Here is a 17,069-nt window from a genome sequence, read left to right as displayed (position 1 = left end):
ATATATATATACAAATAACGTTATGGAGATAAAGGGTAGAGCAAGATGAAGCAGATAGTTAAACAGTATGAAAGAGATCTGAGCAAGGGTTGAGGGAGAGCCTGAGTTCGCAAGCAGAGCCAACGTTCCCACAAGGGGAGTGTTCTTCACCCCTAAACCCTTGTCCAGTTGTCTTCTATTATAGATATTAACCGCACGTATAATATTGAAGTTTTTGGTTAACACGACAGGTCTTAAAACCGAACAAATTTGACTTCATTACTCATAAAGAAAAGGAAGGAGTCTGTAATGAACAGATCAAACTAAATACGTTTAAAATAACAGCTTGATGGACGAGTTGTGTTGTTTTTCTTCTCATGTGATTGTGTTTGTTGCGCCACATTTCTGGGTAAATAAGTGCACTTCGTAAAGGCTCTGGCCAACGTTCACAAGACTGACAGCACTGGGGACTACCCGAGCTATGCATGATGCTCCAAGTTCTGCGCTCACCCGTTTTTTTATCCGAGTTTGCACGGCAACCGTCAGTGAACGCGAACTGCACATAATGCGTTTAGCAGCTTGCAAAAAAAAAGGTCGCGATGAAGTCAAACGAACCCACCCTAGACGTGGTGCTTCTACTTTCAGTCATGGCAGACTAAACAATACAAGGCGCTAGTGTCGCATATTGTTATCAGTGTAACATCGAAAATCACACAATAATGACTTACACCCTATCTGTTTACATCGTGTCTGGAAGCCTCTTGCAACGCTCGTTTTGGGCGGGTCGAACCTGTTCTCTCTCGGTCTTCATCCTCACTCGAAGGCAACTAGTGCAAAGCCCTTGCATTCTCACTTTCCCTTCTTCAAGTACTTTAAAGGACACCGTGTAAGGTTACTAATATTTTGTGTAGATAATGAAGTATTTTACGTTTTAGTGCAGGAAAGGTTTGATGAAAAGCCGAATGAAAATAATTTTTGCGAGATGTGGCATTCTCGACTGTGGGTAACCGACAATGATCCCTAATCCATATGGTTTCAGTCACGTCACCTGGAAACCGATGCATCCCGAGGCAGTGGGGAAGTCAAATTCATGACAAAGACGGTTTATATGCCTATCTTGAAATCGGATGACCTTTAATTCTCCGTGCTGGCTTATAGAGTCACGCCTGATGTTCTGGAAGTCTGCCTTCTAACCGCAATGCGTGACGATGCTGTCTACACGAAGCAGAACCCATGACCATAAGGACAGGATGGGGCATTGCCGTGACCTTAACCGACGTCACCAGCATGAAAAAATAGTTGGGGTTTAGCTCTGGTTAACCCTAGCTGAATTGCGAAAGCAACTGCGGAAGCTTCTTTTGTATGCTATACATTATTCCCCTACGTGCCTGCATGTCGTAGGGGTAACGAGAACGCAAACCAGTTTTCTCATTTCACGGGACACCTATGATGTTGTTATTCGGTGAAGAGTAACCGGGAGCATCCTAAAGCAGATGGTAAAAGTATGAAATCTCATTACCGAGGCTCAGTTCAGTTCAGTCGTGTCCGATTCTTCGTGACCCTATGGACCATGTCACGCCACGCTTTCCGGTCTCTCACTATCTTCCTAACATCACATAACTTCATCTGCAGTGCCTCGAGGTTGCCATCTAACTATCGCGTTCGCTGCCTACCCCTTGTCCGGCGACCCTCAACCTTTCCCAACATCAAATCTTTCTCCAGCGACTCCTCTCTTCTCATCAGATGACCAAAATAGCTGAGCTTTAACTTTAGAATTTGACCCTCCAATGAGCAGTCAGGGTTTATGGTCGACAATATCGACTGATTTAATCTTCTGGCAGTCCAAGGAACTCTCAAGAGTCTTCGCCAGCACCACAATTCAAACGCGTCAATGCTTCGGCGGTCAGCCTTTTTCACAGTCCAACTCTCGCATTCATACATCACAACTGGAAAGACCATAGCACGAGTTATACGGATCTTGGTTGGCAGACTAATGTCTCTGCTCTTTACTAGGCGGTCAAGGATAACCATTGCTCTCTTTCCCAGAAGCAGGCGTCTTCTAATTTCATGGCTGCAGTCTCCTTCCGAGGTAATCTTGGAGCCCAAGAAGAGAAAATCTGTCACAGCTTCCACTTCTTGTCCATTGATGCTCCAGGACTTGATAGGGCGAGACGCCATGATCTTTGTCTTTTTAATGTTCAGTTTAAGCCCAAACGTCTCACTCTCTTCTTGTACGCGCATCAAAAGTCTCTTGAGTTCCACTTCACTTTCTGCATCTTTAAAACGCAGCGAAACATATGGGTGTGCGAGTTGGGAGGGCGACCCATAGAAACGCATGCAAACACAACTTACTGCAACATTTTTCTCGTTTCGCAGAGCACCAGAAGTGGTGGCGGGTCGCTAAACGTTGACCAGCGCTTTGCAGAAGTGTGTGAAAAAGTGTGTTCCGTCATTATGGAGGCAGTATACTTTTAAAACTCCCCGAATAATTTGTTGCGAATCCGGACAGCCCTAAAAGGCTCAAGTACCAAATCACGCCGTTTTGTTTATGCTGCCGCATGGGGTAAATTAGCTTGATAATTCGCGATTCCAGCAATCCATGCGGCACCTGGCGGCAAAACCATGCAAACGCGCCAAAGAGGTCCAGTAGCAGACGCCTCTTGCTCGCGCTATGGAAACCCGCTAGCAAAGCGCTCGTAGCACCGCGAAAAAGGACAAAACCAACAGCAAACCGATTCTGCAGCCGTTCCGCAGCACAGTGGCACATTGTTTCATGTAATTACTTCGTGATCCAGCGATCGGCGCCAAAGAATCGATGCATTTTCAATATCCGCGGAACGCATTGAAAGTGCCGTCTACATGTAGTCTCGTCAGTTTTTGTTGTACGATTGCTTTCCTGGTATAAACTGCCTTATACTAACCTTCCCCAGGGACGGAACACTTACGGATAAGTACGAGTGAACAACAATACGTACTACGCAGCTCGACTTCTCGCGTCACGTACGAAATTCGATCGGCGCACGTATAAACAACTCCTATAGTTTGTGACAGCTTGATCATAGCGCTTTGTAAGCTAGTTCCGCTAGGAACGTCATCATCAAATGCGTGTAAGGGAGCACTCTACGACGATCGGCTTAATTCTTCGCCGCGTCAGGCAGGCGTCCCGAGATCTGCAGGCCACGCAGCGCGTGACTGCCCTCGATCTTGTACCGCACGTGTTGCGGAAATTGGGTCCGTTGTGTGATCACGCTCGCCTATGCGGCCGCTCACGTTTGGCATTGCAGCTTGTCACCCTTGAATAATATCACAGAATCGGTATAGGTTTGTCGGCGACAGGCGCGGTGAACTGATCAAGAAGGCGCTGTTGTGTGCGCGCGAAGTAAGCCCACGTTTCGTTGTCGCGTACTGCCTTAGCAGGTGCACGGTTCGGCTATCGCTTATCTGCTAGCCCGTGCTGGGTATAAAAAGCCGCTGGCACGTAGTACGCTTCGTGCTCTCTACTCTAACCCGCTTGATTGCTGCGAAGTAGCAGGAATAAACGCTCTTCGATGTTTTGTCTACGCCGCCTAGTTCTTGGATGCCCGAACATGACATATTGGCGACGAGGATGGGATTGCCGCACGGAATTCGCAGCATAAGGAAACTGTCTCCAGTGTCGAGAGATTCCTGCCTCGAAGATTGCCCGGTGGTGGAATTCCTGAAGACAGCATCACGGCGTCGGAAAACTTCAAGTGAGTCATGAGAAATACTGGTGACATTAAGCTTTTGACTAGACCACGAGCGACTGGCGCTCGTATGAGGAAAGGCTGAAGGCTTACTGTTTGGTTAACAATGTTCCCGACGAAAAGAAGGTTCCTGCTTTTCTAACCGTCATCAGCGTAAGGACTTATGCGCTGCTGAAGTCGTTAACAGCACCAGACGTACCGTGCTCAAAAGGGTTTGACAGTCTGCTGAAACTCCTAGGCGATCATTTGGCGCCGCAGAAGTCCGTCATTGCCGAGCGTGCGAAGTTTTACAAGCGATCACAGCTAAGTGGGGAGACCATTGCCCAATTTGCCGTTGAACTTCGAAGCCTGGTGCAGAGTTGCGAATTTGTAAGTTTTGTGGATGAAGCGCTCCGGGACTGTTTCGTTTGTGGTTTATTCCGCGAAGACATTCAGCGTGTGTTATTAACGGAAGACAAAAAGCTAACCTTCCAGAAGGCTGTAGATAAAGCTCTTGCCATGGAAACCGCAACGAAAAGTGCGGCGTTTAAGCATAACAGCGTGCCCGTAGGGCCAGATGTGAACAAAGTTCGAGCTGAAAAACCGATTGCAAAGTCGCAAAGCTGTTTCCGATGCGGGTCACCCAGGCATTCTAGCGAAACGTGCCCTCATATTGACGATACGTGTTACAGTTGTAACAGGAAAGGGCATATTCAAAGCACCTGCCGCAAAGGAAGGAAAGCTAAGGAGACAAAGCTTCGGAAACGAGTAAAGATGCTGGCATCCATCCAAAAGGAGTCGTCCGCATCGCTTCAAGCAGTCAACGTGGCCCCAATTACTGTGCCCCTGAGCGTCGACGGCATCCTGCTGACGATGGAGCTTGACACCGGCGCAGCCGTATCCGTCATTTCGTGGCGCGAATTCAAGAAGCTTTTTCCACGTAGGAAACTTCAGCCAGCGCCGTTAAATCTGTGGACTTACACTGGGTCGCTGGTGAAACCAAAGGGTTTGGCAAAAGTCGTCGCGAACCACAACGACCAGACCGCACAGCTTCCTTTGTATGTCGTGGACACTGCAGGACCGGCACTTCTCGGCAGAGAATGGTTGCCGGATATTCGATTGGATTGGAAGAGCCTACTTTTTTTAAAGCACCAAGTCTCATGCCATGTCAAAGCACTGGGAACGAAAATTGGAAGCCCTGCTAGACTGTCATTCCGAGCTTTTCAAGGACGAACTAGGCACTATTGCCGAAGAGCGAGCCATGCTTGTCCTTCGGGAAGGGTCGGAGCCTAAGTTTGCAAAGGCCAGAGGCGTTCCATGCGCTCTACAAGGAGCAGTAGAAGCGGAGCTTTCGAAAATGGAGAAGCTTGGCATTATAACGCCTGTTGCAACAAGCGACTACGCGACGCCTGTGGTACCGGTCGTGAAGCGGGATGGAACCCTCCGGCTGTGTGGCGATTACAAGACCACCGTCAATCCCTGTCTGGAAGTAGACCGCTACCCGCTGCCTCGGATCGATGATCTTCTTGCAGCGCTTGCAGGAGGAGAATAATTTTCCAAAATCGTCCTCAGTAGAGCGTACCAGCAGGTCGTGATGTGCGACAGCTCGAAGAAGCTACTGACTGTAAACACGCACAAGGGTTTGTACAGAATGAACCGTCTGGCTTTCGGCATTTCATCGGCCTCAAGCATATTTCAAAGAATCATGGACAACATGCTAATAGGATTGAAGGGAGTCAGCTGCTATCTTGATGACATTCTGGTCACAGGCAAGACGAAGGAAGAACATTTCCGTAATTTATAAGCCGTCTTGTCAAGATTGCTAGAACGTGGTGTGCGCATCCGGCGTGATAAGTGCTCTTTTTTCCAGCGACAGCTCCATTATTTGGGCCATGTGATTAACGCCGATAGTGTTTGCGCATCCCCTGAAAAGGTGTCTGCACTACACTACTAAATGCGCTTGCTCCAAAGAACAAGCAGCAACTGCAGTCTTTCCTGGGGATGGTGAACTATTACGGGAAGTTTGTTCGAAGTCTGTCGACTTTGGCACATCCGTTCTACAAGCTACTTAAGCAAAACGCAGAGTGGACGTGGGATGAATCTTGCCAGTGTGCTTTTAGCCAGATAAAAGCAGTTACGGCTTGTCCTCCAGTACTCGCCCATTATGATCCGAAACGGCCCCTTCAACTCGCCTGCGACGCATCTCAGTATGGCATAGGCGCGGTACTTTCGCAGAAAATGGCAAATGGGTCAGTTCGACCAGTGCCGTTTGCATCCCGCACGGTATCAAGTGCCAAGAAGAACTACAGTCAGATCGAGAAAGAAGCCCTTGCCCTTGTGTTCAGCGTAAAGAAGTTTCATTTCTACGTCTAGGGAAGGTTCTTCACACTCGTGACTGATCACAAACCACTGCAAGCAATGTTTGGCACGAAAACTGGCATTCCCGCGATGGCAGCGGCGCGCATGTAGCGGTAAGCAGTGACGTTGTCAGCCTACAACTACGCCCTTGAGTTCAAGAAATCAAGCGATAACGCGGAAGCAGATTGTCTATCTCGGTTGCCTCTCGAGAGCAATAAACAGGAATCGACAGAAGAAAGTGAGACTTTCTATTCGCTTCGTTTTGAAACGCTGCCCGTTACAGGCCAAGACATCGCTCGTGAAACAAGGCGGGACCCTTTATTAAGCAAAGTACTGGACTTAACAAGTGCTGGTTGGCCGGCGCACGTCACGGAAAAGGATTTCAAACCTTTCTTTGACAGGCGTTTGGAGCTCACGGTCCATCAAGGGTTTGTTGTACGGCATGGGGGTAGTCGTGCTTCCAAAACACCGTGACTTCTTGCTTGAGGAACTGCATCAGGGTCACCCCGGTATCGCGAGAAGCAAAGAACTCGCGAGGAGCTACGTATGGTGGCCGGCAATCGACGCAGACCTTGAACAACACGTAAAGAGATCTCAAGAATGTCAGCAGCAGCACAACGAACCTGCGGCAGCTCCGCTTCATCCTTGGTCATGGCCGACGTCGCCCTGGCAAAGAATCCACTTGGATTTTGCTGGACCCATGAAAATCAGGATATTTCTCGTTGTTGTTGACGCACACTCAAAGTGGCCGGAAGTTTACATAATGGAGAAGACTACGGCTTATACAATCCAGTGTCTCCAAGACCTGTTCTCTCGTTTTGGCGTACCCGAGACCATCGTTACCGACAACGGTCCACAGTTCATTTCGAAAGACTTCAAGCGCTTCGTCAAAGGCTTCGACGGTCATCATATTGTGAGCGCATCGTACCACCCGAGCCCTAATGGCCTTGCGGAGAGATTTGTACAGTCAATGAAATCTGCGTTGCGGAAAGGACGACCTCAAGACTCCCTGCAAACCACCCTGCAGTCGTCCCTGCTGACATAACGTAACACGCCGCATGCGACCACAAGAGAAGCACCCGCAAACCTTTTCATAGGTAGAAGACTTCGCACCCGACTCGACGCCGTCAAGCCCTCAGTCGGCGGAAGAGTGGCTGACCAACAGCTCGCCGACGCAGAGCGCAAGAGCGGCTCTTCAACATCTACGATGAAGTCCTCGTGAGGAGCTTCAGAGGTCCTGACAAATGGGTTCCTGGCACGATTGTGAGACAGTCTGGCCGTGTTTCATTCAAGGTTCGAGTCAAGACGAAACGTGGCGTGTTCATCTGGCGTCGCCATCAAGACCAGCTTCTTCGCAGCATCGAAAGCCCAAAGCAAAGTACAATGACTGACTTTTGGCCCGATTTCGGGGATCCTGGAAGCGACACCGAGCCAGCTCCGGCCCCTGTGGCAAAAAACGACCCTCCAAACGAGCGGCGCTACCCTCTGAAGGACCGGCGGCCTCCGGACAGATATCGGCCATAGCATCATCGCATTGTATAATGTAGCAAAGGATGTTGTGCTCATTAGAAGGAAGGAGATGTGTGCGCGCGAAGTAAGCACACGTTTTGTTATCGCGTACTACCTTAGCAGGTGCTCGGTTCGGCTATCGCTTACCTGCTAGCCCGCGCTGGGTATAAAAAGCCGCTGGCACGTACGCTTCGTGCTCTCTGCTGTAACCCGCTTGATTGCTACGAAGTAGAAGGAATAAACGTTCTTCGATGTTTCGGCTATGCCGCCCAGTTCTTGGATGCCCGAACATGACAGGTACCTTTTTTTTTACTAGATTCTCAAATAAAGCTGTAATTCCCTGGCGACAAAGCTCACTTCCAGGGCGCTCAATTGGTGAAGGGCTTGAATGCGTATCACACCTCGCCAATCATCAGAGCAGCATGCAGTGATCAAAAGTCCTGAGGCCTAAGGAATATCGTCTCAGCCGCAAAATGAACCCGTCACAGGCGTAAAGGCATTTAAAATGCCTGGAAATGATTTGTTACCACAGTCAGAAACGGTCTGATAGCATTTCTTGTCAATTCATTCTTTAATGACACCGTACGGCTTCATTTTGCAGCTGAGACAAAAATCATTTGGCTTCAGGACTTCTGACCATGACTGTACATAACAAGTCAAATCCAAAATCAGCTTAATTACTATTATACTAATCAAATAATTAGGGGTCGTTGAATTAACTCAAGAATTTACTGAAATCAAATCTTATCTATGCCAGTGCTCAAAATGAAACTTAGATGAGCTCACACGGTCTTTTGAACTCAAGTTCTTGATGGCCCTACGTATACACACGTGCCTTTCATCCATCTTGTCCCAGTCAAGTTTAGTTCTAGAATATTTCAAACATGTGATATATGCTGAAGTAAAATTGGAGTAAACATTTCACAGTAAGAAAAGGATATCAGTAAAACAAATGAATGATTTAATAGATATGTCCAAACATCACCTTGTAAGTGCAGTTCAGTTCAGTCGTTCAGTCCTGTCCGACTCTTCGTGACCCTATGGACCATATCACGCCACGCTTTCCGGTCTGTCACTATCTTCCCAACATCACATAACTTCACCTGCATCGCATCGAGGATGCCATCTAACCATCGGGATCACGGTCTACCCCTTCTCCGGTAACCCTAAACCTTTCCCAACATCAAAGCTTTCTCCAGCGACTCCTCTCATCTCATCAGATGACCAAAGTACCTAAGCTTTAACTTTAGACATGTTTTGTGTGTGCGCAGTATATCTTGAAGATATGTCTGACCGACTCGCCCAACAACGCACTCTTTTTAACTTCAGAATTTGACCCTCCAATGAGCAGTCAGGGTTTATGGTCGACAATATCGACTGATTTGATCTTCTGGCAGTCATAGAAACTCTCAAGAGTCTCTGCCAGCACCACAATTCAAACACGTCAATTCTTCGGCGGTCAGCCTTCTTCACAGTCCACCTCTCGCATCCATATATTCTGACTGGCCATAGGGTTTTCTAGGCAGAAAATACTGGAGTGGGTCAACTTGTCAACTGCAGCATAACTGACCCCCGTGAATAAGTGAGTGAATGCAGATTGGCCGCACAGAACTGATGCACACAACCTTCCTTGCACATACGTAAAGTGTGCTTTCTTGGACACCTGGCGATTAATTGAAAGAAATGATTTGCGGCTGCTCTAAAGGATGAGACTCATAAGACAGCTGTCAAATGGAGCTTGATAGGATGAGGCCCATCAGCTGTACGAGAAAGCCAACATAATAATCAGTTTTAGTGTTTGACGACACACTATTAAAGGTAATGGCTTTCTGCATAGCAGCTAATATTTATTTAATTTCACAACTTCTTGAGAATGTTTTTCTACATATGCAGTGCACGAGAGTATAGTAAATGTGCATAAGCACTCATTACATAACCGGGTTAGAATAAGGGGAACATGTACACACAGAATCAAAGAAAACAAACCAGGTAAGGGTTGCAATGAGCATTTAATTCAATCTTTATTCAGCATTTTTACAGAAAAATGCAGGGAGCGGGGACAAAAAGATACTCTACGGCAAGCTTGGCTCAGTTTGCACTTGCCTCGGCCTCAGTTCGCAAGTAAACATTTCAACAAGAAAATATGTGTTCTTCTGGGCTGAAGAGAAGTCTTGTTGAAATGTTTGCTTCCGAACTAGGCTGCCCCTCAACCCTAGTTTGTTTTTATTTGATACTAGATGACCACGACTTCCATTTGTCACTTTTCCAATGCTCTATTGTCACACTGCTGCATACAAGGTTAAAGGCACATCATCTGGCACAAGCATTTATTGCTGTGTGCCTTCTGCACTTGATATCAGATTTCTTGTTCTCTTTGCAGCAGAGCATTTCTAATGTTTACACCCAGCCGCACATGCTTTTGCATCCTCCTAACCGTTAAATAAGCCACTCAGTCTAGGCATAAAAGAACTTTTAGACGGGCTAGATGGTTTTCAGCTTCAGACGGCATCCTTAGCGCAAAATTAGTCTAGGCAACAAGTTAATTCAGGAAGGTGCCACAAACGTTTTTCAGTGAACTGCACGCTTGTGTTAACAAAGCACTAATGCATCAATGTCTAAATAGTAGCGACATACTGTACCTCAATACGTGCTTGCGCTCGACATATAGAGTTCTCTTGAAAAGTATTGCTTTCTGCACCTTTCTCACTTTTCCAGTTTACACCATCTGAAGCCAAGTAGGCAACAGCAAGAAGTGTGACATTGTTCGAGTTAAGTGGAACTATAAATGGGTATCAGGTAAAGAAAGAACATAAGATATGACAGCCATGTAACATAAAGCATAAGTACGCATTATTAGCTGTTCTGCAGTGCAACTTACATGAAAGGCAAAACTACTTACCACATACAGACAAGGTAATCAGCACAGCCTTTGCCTGGAACATAGTGTTTCCTCAGTCACTGAGGCCACACTATGCTTTCATTTGGAGTTGACACATGAGTATCATCTACCAATGTTTAATATTTAGAGCAGTGTTTTCCTGCTACAACTTCAGCATTGCTGGGATCAGCTTGCTGTTAGCAGGAACTGTGTTGTTTTCTCATGAGAATGCACAGTCAGACATTATACATGAATTATTTTTATTAAAAACCAGCGAATGATACGCTAGTTTTCTCCCTAACAGTTTTGCACTGTACTTCTGTGTCCTAATCTTTTAACAGGTATAACAAACACATAAAGTGGCCATGTCCTAATTTATAGAAGAATACAGGAAGAGGAACGAATGGAGGAAGAAGTCATAGAGTAACTTGTTTAGGCAGGTGCTGGAGGCATGCATCTGTAGTGCAGCTTACATGAAATGCAAAACTACTTCCTACATACAGACAAGGTAATCAGCACAGCCTTTGCCTGGAACATAGTGTTTCCGCAGTCACTGAGGCCACACTTTATCCTTTCATCTGGAGTTGACACATGAGTATCATCTACCAATGTTTAATATTTAGAGCAGTGTTTTCCTGCTACAACTTCAGCATTGCTGGGATCAGCTTGCCGTGAGCAGGAACTGTGTTGTTTTCTCATGAGAACGCACTGTCAGACATTATACATGAATTATTTTTATTAAAAACCAGTGAATGATACGCTAGTTTTCTCCCTAACAGTTTTGCACTGTACTTTTGTGTCTTAATCTTTTAACAGCTATAACAAACACATAAAGTGGTCATGTCCTAATTTATAGAAGAATACAGGAAGAGGAACGAATGGAGGAAGAAGTCATAGAGGAAATTGCTTAGGCAGGTGCTGGAGGCATGCATCTGTTTGTGAGTGGCAGACCTGCAGAATCCCTACTGCACAACAATAACATACATATTAACTGACAAAATATTACTGCACTTACAAAAGCATTGTTTTACAAATGAACACCAATCTCCATCAGCAGTAGCCATGCAACACTCGTGAATATCCAAGCACAAAGAAATCTCAAGAGAATGAAATACAGTCTAAGAATTTCGATCAAGCGAACCTTCGCTGGGCTTAACCAAACCAACCGCAAAAAGATTGAAGGAATTGAGCTAAGTATCTGAACGATATATGAAATGTGGAAGAGGTTGGCCATAAACTGATAGGCTTGTATAAAGACGCATGAAGCCTGCTCGTCACCATAAATCATTTTTAAGTGAAGCAACCAAGCTTAAAACCATCAGCTACAATGTGTGGGGTACATTTGGTACTAGAAAGTGTTTAACTGAAAAATGGTCACTGTATGTCCTACAGATTTAAACCTTATGTGGAGTGGGGCTTTAATGTACAAAATTATGAAGTATTTACAATCACAGATAAGCACAATACTTAGCTTTAGAGAGGTTAGTTTGGTAGTCTAACAGTTCGTGAACTACTTTACTGAAGATCCGATGCCCGAATAAATATTTTTACCTCCTCCCAGTGTCGACTAAGAATGCCCGCTAGCCTTTGTAAAGGAACTGTGATGATTTGTGCATAGTACACTTTTACAAACGCGTCTTAAGGTGTCTAGAATGCAGCCGCGTCATAGAATATATTCACACAAGATACAATAATCATCACTGCAAAATACTCTTAGATGGTGTTCAGGCGAGTTGTGTCACCTACCTACCATTCAAGTGCTCCATAATTGAATTTAATTCACCAGTTCATGGGCACAGCACCCAGAGATAGGAAACTGGAGTAAACTGATGCTTATCTTGTGTATCTCAACTTAGTATTCTTATCTGTAGCCATTTTTGCATGAAAATAATACAAAATTTTCTTTTGGTGTTCAAGCAATACTGGCTGGATTACAGATCGGTTTATTTTTAAGATTCGTGTAAGCAATGGATGGGGGGGGGGGGGGGGTCTGATGAGAATTTTGCATGAATTGTGCTTGCACAGACTGCAGATGCATAGTTTGTAAAATAGATAGAGCATCAAAGTTTATTTCTTAGTCATGCAATACAGCACCATGCTACCTCCAACCTCTAAACTTCTACAAGGTAAAGAGCACCCTTTTCCTCAAATTATAAGATGTTCTAGTCTTTTGGGGTGTTATTTGGATACACTGGGAGGCTGAATGAATGAAAAACTTTATTTACACAAAGGAAATTCTCCCGGCGTTGGTGGGGCCCTCATTCCAGGGCCCCAGTGGCCTTTGCCGTCTTGCGCGCTCTGTCAATCAGCTTGAGCAGGTCGTCAAGCGTCTGAGAAGCAAGCCTTGTTGTCTGGTAAAGATGGTAAAAAAGATGAAGCCGTGGAGGCTTCAGCGAAGTAAGTTGATGTGGACGGCAGGCCTATTCAGCTGTATTGTTAAAAAGTACAATCACAAGAATGAAAAATACTACCAGTAAATAAAAGAGCACTGCGGTTGATAGAAATTGTATAAAGATAAAATTATGGTTACAGCATAATTTTATCTTTATACAATTTCTATCTACCGCAGTGCTCTTTTATTTACTGGTAGTGTTTTTCATTCTTCTGATTGTATTTTTTAACAATGCAGCTGAATAGGCCAGCCGTCCACATCAACTTCGCTGAAGGCTGCGTTTCGATGGAGGCGAAACGCAGTGTCGTCCGTGTGCTGTGCGATGTCAGCGCACGTTAAAGATCCCCAGGTGGTCGAAATTACTCCGCAGCCCTCCACTACGGCTCCCCTTTCTCTCTATCCGCTTTCACTCCAACATTCCTCCCTTCCCTTACGGCGCGGTTCAGGTGTCCAGAGCTACAAATGTGACAGATACTGCGCCTCTCCCTTCCTGTGAACCCTTATTATTATTATTAAAGCCTCTGTAAACAGCGTAAAAATAGAATTATTCACAAGGGAGATAGCAACTGAAGTTTAAGAAACAAAATGATGCAATTCTTTTACCAAAGATATGTAACGTCTTAAGAAACGTGTTTAAAACAACACAATAAAAATAACAATCATATTGTTACGTGCTTTGTACGCACGGGTGGTTTATTTACAGGGATCGGTACAAACAGGACTGAGGCGAAGCGTACAAACGTTCCTCTGCCCTTGCTCTTCTTCTTCACCGTTCTACCCGACCGCTCTTCTTCATCTTCCGTCGACGTTCTACGAAGGCGCGTGACAATATGCTGTTCCACAGTCTAGTAAAAAAGGTCTACGATCCTAAGAAATAATAATAATAATAATAATAATTGGTTCACAGGAAGGGAAAGGCGCAGTATCTGTCACACTTGCTATGTGGACACCTGAACCGCGCCGTAAGGGAAGGGATGAAGGTGGGAGTGAAAATGGAAAGAGAGAAAGAGGAGCCGTAGTGAAGGGCTACGGAGTAATTTCGACTACCTGGGGATCTTTAACGTGCGCTGACGTCGCACAGCACACGGACGCCTCTTTGTTTCGCCTCCATCGTTTCGCCTCCTAAGAAAGAAAGGGCAAGTGGCTCTTCTTGTACCATGCTCGAGTTATTAGCCTCGAAAATATGCAGAAGCATATTCTTCCTCAAACGGAATTTTTTTATCTCCTCAAATATCTTCCTAGTGGTACTTTGCAGTCTATAGAGAACAAGATATATATCATGTAACCAGAGAAGTTTCAAACTCAGAAGCCGGTGCCAAAAAATGAAAAATAAAAATAAAGAACTCTCTTGCCACCCATCCTACAAAAGCGATGCCATGCGCATTGAAACCTGGCCAGTTAAAAAGTAATAGGTGAGATACCATTTACTTTCCTGCCTGCCTTTTAATCAATTTTCTTAGAGCCTTTTTTATTTTTTTTACCCTGTAACTGGGTTAGAAGTACTTCGTCGAAAGGTAGACACAAGCCAGACGGGCGAGCAGCGTGTGAATACGACACAATACGTTATTTATACTAGCAAGCTTCTCGGTCGCAGACTGCCTGCGGGAGTGAAAATTCCCGAGGACCTCGCTAGAGAACGAGCTTATGGTATCCGATAGCGTAGACATAGATACACACGCGAAAGAGGCGACGCAGGTTTCGAAGGCATCACTAATCACGCTCGCACTCTCGAGGAAAGCAAATGCACGACACAGACAGTCGGCGTAGCGACATAACACGTAAACGCAAGACATCTGCGTACTGGAATTCACACTGAGCAATGCAAGCGACACCATCAATCATGAAAGAATTGTTTTACTAGTTTTGTGAAATGCGCTGTTAATTTAAACGCTATCGCGCACAAGTCAAATCTAATCAAAAAAAGGACATTGTTTTTTAAAATAATCGTGATGACCCTTATCGCCATGAATAGCTCATGTTATCCTCGGAAACGAAAAAACAACAACTGTAAGAATGAAAAAAAATTGCCGACGATTACGTTACTGCCTAATGCGAAATTTGAGCGCAGCTCATCAGCTGTTTCACCTTTTCGATAGATTGAGGCGAAGATTTCGAGCAGGACACGTATGTACAATTACAGACAACTTTATTTTTTTTTATTTTTCACAGGTATTCCTTCAAGAAACACTCCAATAACAGTTCTTGGCTGTCATAAAAGAAGCTTTGTGGTCGGAGAAATGAAGAGAGCAATTAAGTTATCGGGAGGTCGCGGGAGGCAGCGCGTGAGCCCATAGGAACGTTCCGCGACGATCAGATAGCAGCGTCTGACTGATGCCGCTGACGCTGCTAGCGAGTGAAGAGAACGTAACACTGCGTTTCGGCTTGGGATGCACGCACCGTGATCCGCTGATAGGGAGCCGTCGTTGCGGCAATCGGAGAGCACCCTCGCCTCCACGTAGGAAGAGGGGGGGGGGGAAGGGGGTATAAGCAGCGGCGAACGGGGAAACGCGCGCAGCAATCAGATAACACGCGCGGCTGGCGCCACGCAGGAAGAGGGGGGCTGAAAGGGGGGCAGAGCTGGTTACAAGGCCGACGCCGATGCGAAACCCAGGAACGGGCGCTAAAGAGCTGCGCTCTAAAAAAAAAAAAGCCTTTACAGCTGAGCGCTATCAAACAGCGGCAACAAGCGCAACGACCAGAGGTTCGCACGATGAGCGCGGCGCCTTTCCATTCACGCTGAAGAATGGCGAAATCATTGAAGTCCTTACCTGTAGCAATATGTACACACACTGCAGTGCCAACGTGCTTCCGCCTCTCAGCAGCATCGGCGACAAACGTCGCTTTTCTCCACGGTAGATTTCGTAAACACGTTCGTCAGCTGATCACGATTTTTTGAGGATCTTCAGCAACGCCGCGCCTGAACTTCGGTCTGATAGTCCCTGGTACACTTAGGGCATGTCAGAATGAAGCGTGAACCGTGACAAACGCGACCACTTTTCACAAAACACTACAAGTTTCGTCATAAACAAGGAACAACAATACATTTTCAATGGACGAGTTACGCGGGACCCCACATATTTCCGCCATCTTGCCCAGTGTGGATGGATGGATGGAATGAATGGCATATAGGAGCGTCCCCTTTGAAACGGGGTGGTAGCAGTAGCTATCATGCTCATTTTTCTCCATATATCTTAATTATTGATTTAGAATGGTTAACTAAACCATCATTCTATTTATTAAATTTTTGTTCCTACATTACTTACATTATGTTACTTCTCTGCTTTTAAGCCACCAATCTTCCAGTCGTTTTTTGCTAGTTTCCACCGCCAGTTTATTCACCCGGCCACTGGTATCTCAAAACCCCAGAGCTTCAGGATCAGTGATTGCGCCTGCATCAACTTCCGGATGGATACCATTACATTCGAGAATAATATAGTCAATTGTTTCACTGGAGTTTCCACATACAGCACATGCGTCATCTCCATTGTTAAATTTCTTTTTGTAGCTGCGTGTTCTAAGGCACCCTGATCTAGCTTCCAAAAGTAGGTCACTGCCTCTTGAGTTCTCAAAGAGATCTTCCTTCCTGATCTGCATTTTCCACTTACGGTATAATTCCACACTCTGTTTCATTGCCATCGAATTTATCCAATTTTTACCTTTTGTGTTTTTCACCTGTTGCTTAATGCTCTTTATTTCTCCGTCCTTGTGACTAGCATACTTACTAGTTAGTTTCCTAGTTCTTTTCCTCCATTGTCAGTCCACGCTTTTTAAGTACAGGTATTTAAGTACTTTAGCTGCCCATCTGTTACTGTCCAATTTCCTCAGGCGTTCCTCATATGATATTTTACTCTGTGCTTCCCGTACTTCGAAAGATGCCCAGCCCATATCTCCCTGTACCGCCTCATTTGTAGTTTTGCCGTGGGAACCTAGTGCTAATCGTCCAAGGGATCTCTGATTTATTTCTAATGTCGCCTGTACCTCTGATTTTAGGCACAAAGCCGCATTTCCGAAAGTAAGTCCGGGCACCATATTTCCTTTCCAAATACCCCTCAAAACCTCATACCTATTGTATCCCCACAATGCCTTATGCTTCATTATCCCGGCATTTCTTCGCCCTTTGGCCTTAAGTTATTACTCATGCTTTCCAATGTATGCCAATCCTTCGTTTACCCATACCTCCAGATATTTATATTCAGCTACTCTAGGTATTTCATGGCCTTGTATTTTAAGACCCTGATCAGTTCAGCCG

The 17,069-nt window shown here is 45.6% G+C and overlaps 1 protein-coding gene across 4 annotated transcripts in view; it reads left to right on the top strand.

Annotated features, from left to right (window-relative positions):
• LOC146194276 (uncharacterized) overlaps window positions 1-17,069 on the top strand; it is a 288,211-nt gene that overhangs the window by 52,408 nt on the left and 218,734 nt on the right. The window lies entirely within an intron of this gene.

The sequence above is a fragment of the Amblyomma maculatum genome, chromosome 3, assembly GCF_055883805.1.
Source record: "Amblyomma maculatum isolate TAMU_Amacu chromosome 3, ASM5588380v1, whole genome shotgun sequence".
Classification (NCBI taxonomy): Eukaryota; Metazoa; Arthropoda; class Arachnida; order Ixodida; family Ixodidae; genus Amblyomma; species Amblyomma maculatum.
The sequence above is the reverse complement of the archived record's forward strand: the minus strand, read 5'-3'. Positions and strand labels throughout refer to the sequence as shown.